This window comes from Salvia miltiorrhiza, chromosome 7, assembly GCF_028751815.1.
Source record: "Salvia miltiorrhiza cultivar Shanhuang (shh) chromosome 7, IMPLAD_Smil_shh, whole genome shotgun sequence".
NCBI lineage: Eukaryota > Viridiplantae > Streptophyta > Magnoliopsida > Lamiales > Lamiaceae > Salvia > Salvia miltiorrhiza.
In genome coordinates this window covers 15383453-15390460 of record NC_080393.1, presented here as the reverse complement: position 1 = coordinate 15390460, position 7008 = coordinate 15383453, and positions in this window count along the sequence as shown.

The window sequence follows — 7008 nt, the reverse complement described above, 5'->3', positions numbered from 1 at the left end:
CCGACCAGCCACTAGGCCGTGAACCAGGAACGTGTACTTGTTCCTCCATCTTCAGGCTACCAAATCCAACAATCGAAAGGCCGAAGCCTTCTTTGTATTTGCCTGACCAAAGGCCGCAATATCCTTCGGAGGCCAACGTCGAATTCCCGACTTAGCCACCGGCCAACTTACGGCCTTCGTTTCTCACTATCCTTACGAAGAAAAAGGATCGAGAAACCACCGTTGTGTAGCCTGATCTACCTCGCACGAGGAAGACTAAGTCGTAGACCTTCGCGGCTAAACACCATCGCGGAACGACGACCAGAAAAACCCCGGTGAACAACTTCCATTAGTGCTCACTTGGACAGGGGTAAGTTGACGCCCTTATTTCGATGCATTCCCGTTTCTATTATATTATGGGAAATTTCTGGGGTATAGATGGGAGTGTGGTGAATATTCGTACAAAGTTTCATGTCATTTGAACTTTGTTTACTACCCTTTTAAAATTCAAGATGTCTACTGCCAGTATCTGCTGAAACTGTCATGAGGAAGATGATTAGGTTAATTATTTCAGTAACCATATGTTGATATTTAGCTCTCAAATTTTTATTGTATAACGATATATGTGTTAGATAACTGCATATACAATTTTAGGTCATTCCGGTAACGTTTGCTATTTTTCAAAAATCTGGACTTTCAGTTGGCAGAAACTGCCGAATCTGGTAGGCGATGGGAAAATCGCTATATCTCTTAAACTACTTGGAGTGTTTCAACATACTTTTTTTTCAATTAAACTAGACTCAAAGAGGTTTCTATTGATATAAAATTAGACTCCATATGAGTTCGGAGTCAAAGCAGTTTATTAGTTGAAGTTGAGTCTCTACAGTTTTGTTGAGATGAAATGATTCAAAATAATTCATATTAAGGATTTTAAAGTTCTATTCGACCACGCTAGACGAGAATTAGCTAAATCTATTAACGAGGATTAATAGTAGAATTCCCGATTATCGCTCAGAAGATTAGTTCATGCATACAAGATTCATGCACAGTTAAATTACGCTTTCTCATTAATTGAGAATTTTTTTTCGAGCCAATGTCTTATTTTATATTCTCGTGATTAAGGTCAAACGCGAGAGTAAGAATTACTCAAGGAGTCACAGTACCTTAGCAAAACCTTGCTATCAGGTGGGCAATTTGTTACGCGTAAGATAAAATGCTATTAAAGAACTATGCAAGTTTTATGCTTTATTATGCCTAAATGAGTTAAGCTTTATTATGCTTCACGCTAAATGATTTACGCTATGCTGTTTATACTATTTACGCCTATGTAATTTATGCTTTGTTACGCTTTAATAATTTACACTATGCTATTTACTTTATTATGCTTAAATGAGTTAAAACTTTATTTCTTTTTATTATCTACGCTTGTCACGCTTTAATAATATACGCTATGCTATTTACGCTTAATTACGACTTAAATTTTTATTATTTATTATTTATGCTTTGTTACGCTTTTAAGTGATTTACGCTTAAGTGAGTTACGCTTTGTTACGCGCCTATGTGGTTCACGCTTTGTTACGCTTTAATGCTTTACGCTTATTATTTAACGCCTATGTGAGTTACGCTTTAATGCTTTATGCTTATTATCTAATGCTTATGTGATGATGTTAACGAAATCGATTCCTGAGCGGATAGCTATCTTGTCAGGATATATATTTATATATGCAACGCGACCGTGAGTCAATGAGAGGGTTGGCCGGTCAAACGTCCGTTGAGGGAGGCCTCCCTCAATGGTACGATGCTAGCGTCTGTTGGGGGAGGCCTCCCTCAACAGTACGATGCCGTGTCCGCTGAGGGAGGCCTCCCTCACGGCGCGATGCCTGTGTTCGTTGAGGATCTTCCTCACGACACGATGCTTATTGATATGACTTTTGATGATGAGGAATGCACTTACGCTATTTATGAATTTGAAAATGATAGTATGCAAAGAACTTGAAAGAAGATTCATGTCGCTTATATGATGCTGTGGTTGATGATAAAATGTTAAGCTTATAATTTAGTTTTTGGCAACTGCCCACTAAGTACTTTTGTACTTAGCCCTGCATATGTTTATGAATGTGCAGGTTGAGCTGTGATGAACGATGAAGTGTTGCTGAGTGGAGCTTTTGTCGAACTTAGAATAGGCTCAGAAAGGATATGTGTCTGCATACATGTATCTCAGTCTTGCCTTCCGCTGCAAACACTGATTATGATTTAGTCAAGTCTATAACTATATGCCAATTACTCTTCAAAGAAATATCTAATGCTTACTCGGGTTCATCGAGTATTTTTTTTAATTATATGCGTCAATGCTTCAATGTCTTAAATTTTATTTCAAGAATTAATGCTAGATATTAATGTCTATAATCGAGTTATGAATGAGTCAAATGTGCCCTTTCTAAACCCCGCTTCTTAAATCCCTTCCCTAGTCACGATTTCCCGGATTAATTATCTCTAATTAAGGCCGGTCGTGACAGTTTACAAGTGAAAGTCCTATTTATAGTTTACAAAGAAAACCTAACTTTAAAAACTCATTCGTTAGGTCAATTGGGCCCAAAGGTTGACACTAAGTTGATTTGTCAAGAGTGATACTTGATATAGCTTACCCCGTCAATGATGACATTAGTAGAGTTGATTAGTCAAAATTGACATTGGTAGGGCTGACCAGTCAAGGCTGACTTTGGTAGGGTTGATCAGTCAAGGCTAACTTCGATTGAACTGACCAGTCAAGGTTGACCACAACGGGGCTATCATGAAGGTTGACTCTTCGATAGAACGTTTCTTTTTTGATAGTTTCCCTTCATCAAATTTGACTCTTTGCCCTCATTCATATCTTTTTTTATATATATAAATTAACAATGTTAAATAAAGAAATATAAAGGTCGCACCACAGGGGACTCGAACCTAAGACCTTTGGCCCCAAGCATTAACCCCTTACCGCTTAGCTAACACATGCACACCCCTCATTCATATCTTTTATTCATTAAACTTGTTTTAAAGAGATGTGCATAATATTGTCAGCGTCGAAATTAAAGTTCATACCACATATTATTAAGATGGATGTATTATATTTTTTTTAATAACTAATTTATACGATTTTAAGAAGAAGAAAAAGAATTGAAAGGAAAAGAGAATTAAGTGATGGTAATTGGTGACATTAGGGATGACAATCTACCCGTGGGTAACGGATATCCGCGAAAATCCGAACCTATTAGGGTGAGTTTAGATACCATTTGATATCCACAGATAGTTTCGTGGTTGCAATTCACTATCCATTTAGTTCGTGGGTATGAGTTTGGATACTTACTATCCATACCCGCGAAACCCGTTTACCCGTGAAAAATACCCGTCAATTATCCATCAATTACCCGTGAATTACCCGTCAAATATCCACAAAAATTTTCATAAAATATGGGCTTTGAATATATATTTTGAGATTATGAGCTAGCATATTATATCTTAAAATAGGCACAAACAGAAACTGAACTAAGGTTCAAACTCTAATAGTCTAATTTAAATTTGAATTTTGTTGAGCAATTATAGAATTTTGTTGGATTTTATATTTTAGTTGATGAATTTGAATTTAAACATTGTTCTTTGTGGATTTCAACATGTGGATTTGAACTAGGGGTGAGCATTCGGTTATATGGTTCGGTTTTTGCTAAAACCAAACCAAACCATATTTTAGTTCGGTTTAAAAAAAAAACCGAACCGAACCGAATTAACCGAACAAACCGAACCGAATTAACCGAAATTTTTATAATTAAAACCGAACCGAACCGAAAAACCGAATTAATCCGAAGAAAACCGAAATTTTCGAAAAAAAACCGAAAACACCGAAATTTTCGAAAAAAAACCGAAAATTCCAAAAAAAAACTATAAAATTAAAAAAATATTAGAAGTTAGATATTATAAAATTATAATTAAAATATTATATATATATATATTTATATATATATTATAAATATAATTCGGTTTTTCAGTTTTGTTCGGTTTTAAAAAATTCGAACCGAATCGAACCGAAAAACCGAAGTTTTATGGAAAAAAAACCGAACCGAACCGAAAAACCGAAAAACCGAAAAAACCGAACCATATTTTAAAATTTCGGTTTGGATCGGTTCGGTTATTCGGTTTCGGATTTTTTGCTCACCCCTAATTTGAACTATGTTATTTGTGTTGATTTATTTTTTCTATTAAATTTGTTATAAATTTATATTTAAATACTGTTTCATGGGTATGCGGCGGATAGTAGGTGGCGGGTATTCGACGGATAGCGGGTGACGGATACCCTCCGGATAACGGGTTCGCGGATACTCGACGGGTAGCGGGTATCCGCGGATAGCGGGTTTGGATATCATTTGATATCCATGGATAGTTTTGTGGTTAAAAATCACTATCCATTTAGTTCGTGGATATGGGTATGGATAGTCACTATCCATACCCGTCGTACCCGATTGCCATCCCTAGGTGACATGGAAGAAGTTGTGGTAGGGATTTTTATTTTTGCACTTGGATAATACTTTTATATATAGATATAAATATAGATTTGGAAAGGTGTGCGTGTGTTGGTCAAGCCCTTAAGGGTTAATGCCTGTAGTGGATAAAATCCGACTGACCAGAGGAGTCAGCGAAGTCCTCGCCAGAGGAATCAGCGAAACCCTCGCCAGAGGAATCAACGAAGTCCTCGCCAGAGGAATCACGATCCCTTTGTTCGGGCAACGGCATGATCCCTCTACTCTGGCAGAGGCACGATCTCTCTGCTTTGGCAGCGGCATGATTTCTCTGCTCCGGCAGAGGCGCGATCCATCTGCTCTGGCAGAGGTGCGATCTCTCTGCTCTGGCAGCGACATGATCCCTTTGCTCTGGCAGAGGCGCGATCCCTTTGCTTTGGCAGCAGCGTGATCTCTTTGCTCCGGCAGAGGCGTGATCCCTCTGCTCTGGCAGCAACGCCATAGTAAACATTTCAACACGAAAGTATACAAACTGGATTATAAGCTTACGAAAACCTAGTCAATGTGGCTGACTAGGTCAAACGAGGGTTACGGCAAGTGGACTCCGAAGAAGTCGGAACCGTTAGGGTTTCAAGGAGCATTCCAGTAAACCCTAACCCTAGCCGTCTCCCTGCAGGCCCATAACCTATATATTCTACTTCACTAACACAATCGAGGGATGTCGTCATTGACATTCATTCTTATACTTATAATCTCTCAATCTGGTGCTCTCTCCGCTCTTCTGTTCCGCCTCCACGCTCACAACCCTCTAGGGATCCGATCGCCCCGCTAGCCCCGCTAGCCCGGACGTCCGTCGTCCCTTATTCCACACCGCTCATTAGCTTTCATTCAACTTCCGGGATATCCCGATCTCCCGGATACATCACTTATTACTGTCTTCTTTTTACCATTTATTTATTTCAGTTGCGTTGTTTACAATAAATACTCATATTCATTCACTGACTTGAGCGTCGGAGGTCCTTCCATCGACACCCCCACCGGTGCTCTTCGGAGGGCTCTAACGTTGCTTGTGGTTTCAGGTTGCTAGTGCCCATCGATTCAGACGTTACTGACGTCGCTTCCGTAATTGTTGGATTCACTCCCCACAATTTGGCGCTCACCGTGGGGCCCTAGCAATCAAGGAATTCCGATAAGCCGTGCCCAAGTCACACTATGAGTACTCCAAACGAATGCCACGACATGAACGATGCCCCAAACCAATCGGGCTCAACCCAATCGGAACTACTTGCCCAAGTGGAGGTGAACGCCCGGATCTCCGCCTTGGCCGATCAACAGGGGAAACACCATTCTCTCTCGCTTATGGGATGGAGGCGGTAATCCCAATGGAAAGTGAAGTAACCCATCGCCAGACATGAGCTTATAACAGACGATGGGAATCAAGAGACCATGTGCCACGAGTTAGATCTCCTCGATGAGAAACGGAACAAAGCAAATATCCGACTAGCTTCCTACCAACAAAGCATCGCCAGACACTACAACAAACACATCCGTACCCGCACATTTAAGCCGGGCGATTGAGTGTTACGAAAAGTGTTCCAGAACACAAAGAAAACAGGTGCGGGTAAATTATCCCCGAATTGGGTAGGACCGTTTCTGATCACCAAAGTGGTTGGACACGGAGCATACAAATTACTTCAACGGGCGGACGTGACATCAGCAACAGCTAGAATGCAATCCATCTCAAACAGTATCACGCTTGAACTCTACGCTACTACTTTACTTCATAAGGTCTTCCGAGACCAACTCAATCTACTACATGCTTACTGACCTTTCCATGCAGGTCAGAACTACATTCGGACTTGATCCCTTAATTGGGTATGTAGGCAGCTCTAAGGAGCGCAGCCCCCCCTCCCCCTCCACACTTGTCTGACCATGACGACAGTTTAGCCTTAAGTTTATCAACTAAGTCTAAATGGGGGGAAAAATTTTCACATACAAGGCGCAAGCCCCGTCTTGCCCCGAACACCCTAAATTTAGCCTTAAGTTTACCAACTAAGTCTAAATGGGGGGAAAAAAATTTATCACATAAAAGGCGCAAGCCCGTCTCACCCCTAACACCCTGAATTTAGCCTTAAGTTTATCAACTAAGTCTAAATGGGGGGAAAATTTTTCACATACAAGGCGCAAGCCCCGTCTCGCCCCGGACACCCTGAATTTAGCCTTAAGTTTATCAACTAAGTCTAAATAGGGGGAAAATTTTTCACATACAAGGCACAAGCCCGTCTCACCCCAAACACCCTGAATTTAGCCTTAAGTTTATCTACTAAGTCTAAATGGGGGGAAATTTTTTCACAAAAAAAGGCGCAAGCCCCGTCTCGCCCCGAACATCCTGAATTTAGTCTTAGTTTAAACAACTAAGTCTAAATGGGGGGAAGAACTTACATATACAAGGCACAAGCCCGTTTCACGCAAAACCTGAGATAAAGACCCGTCGTGTCCATCAGCGCAAAGCGCGCATCTCCCAAACTGAAAAATTTTC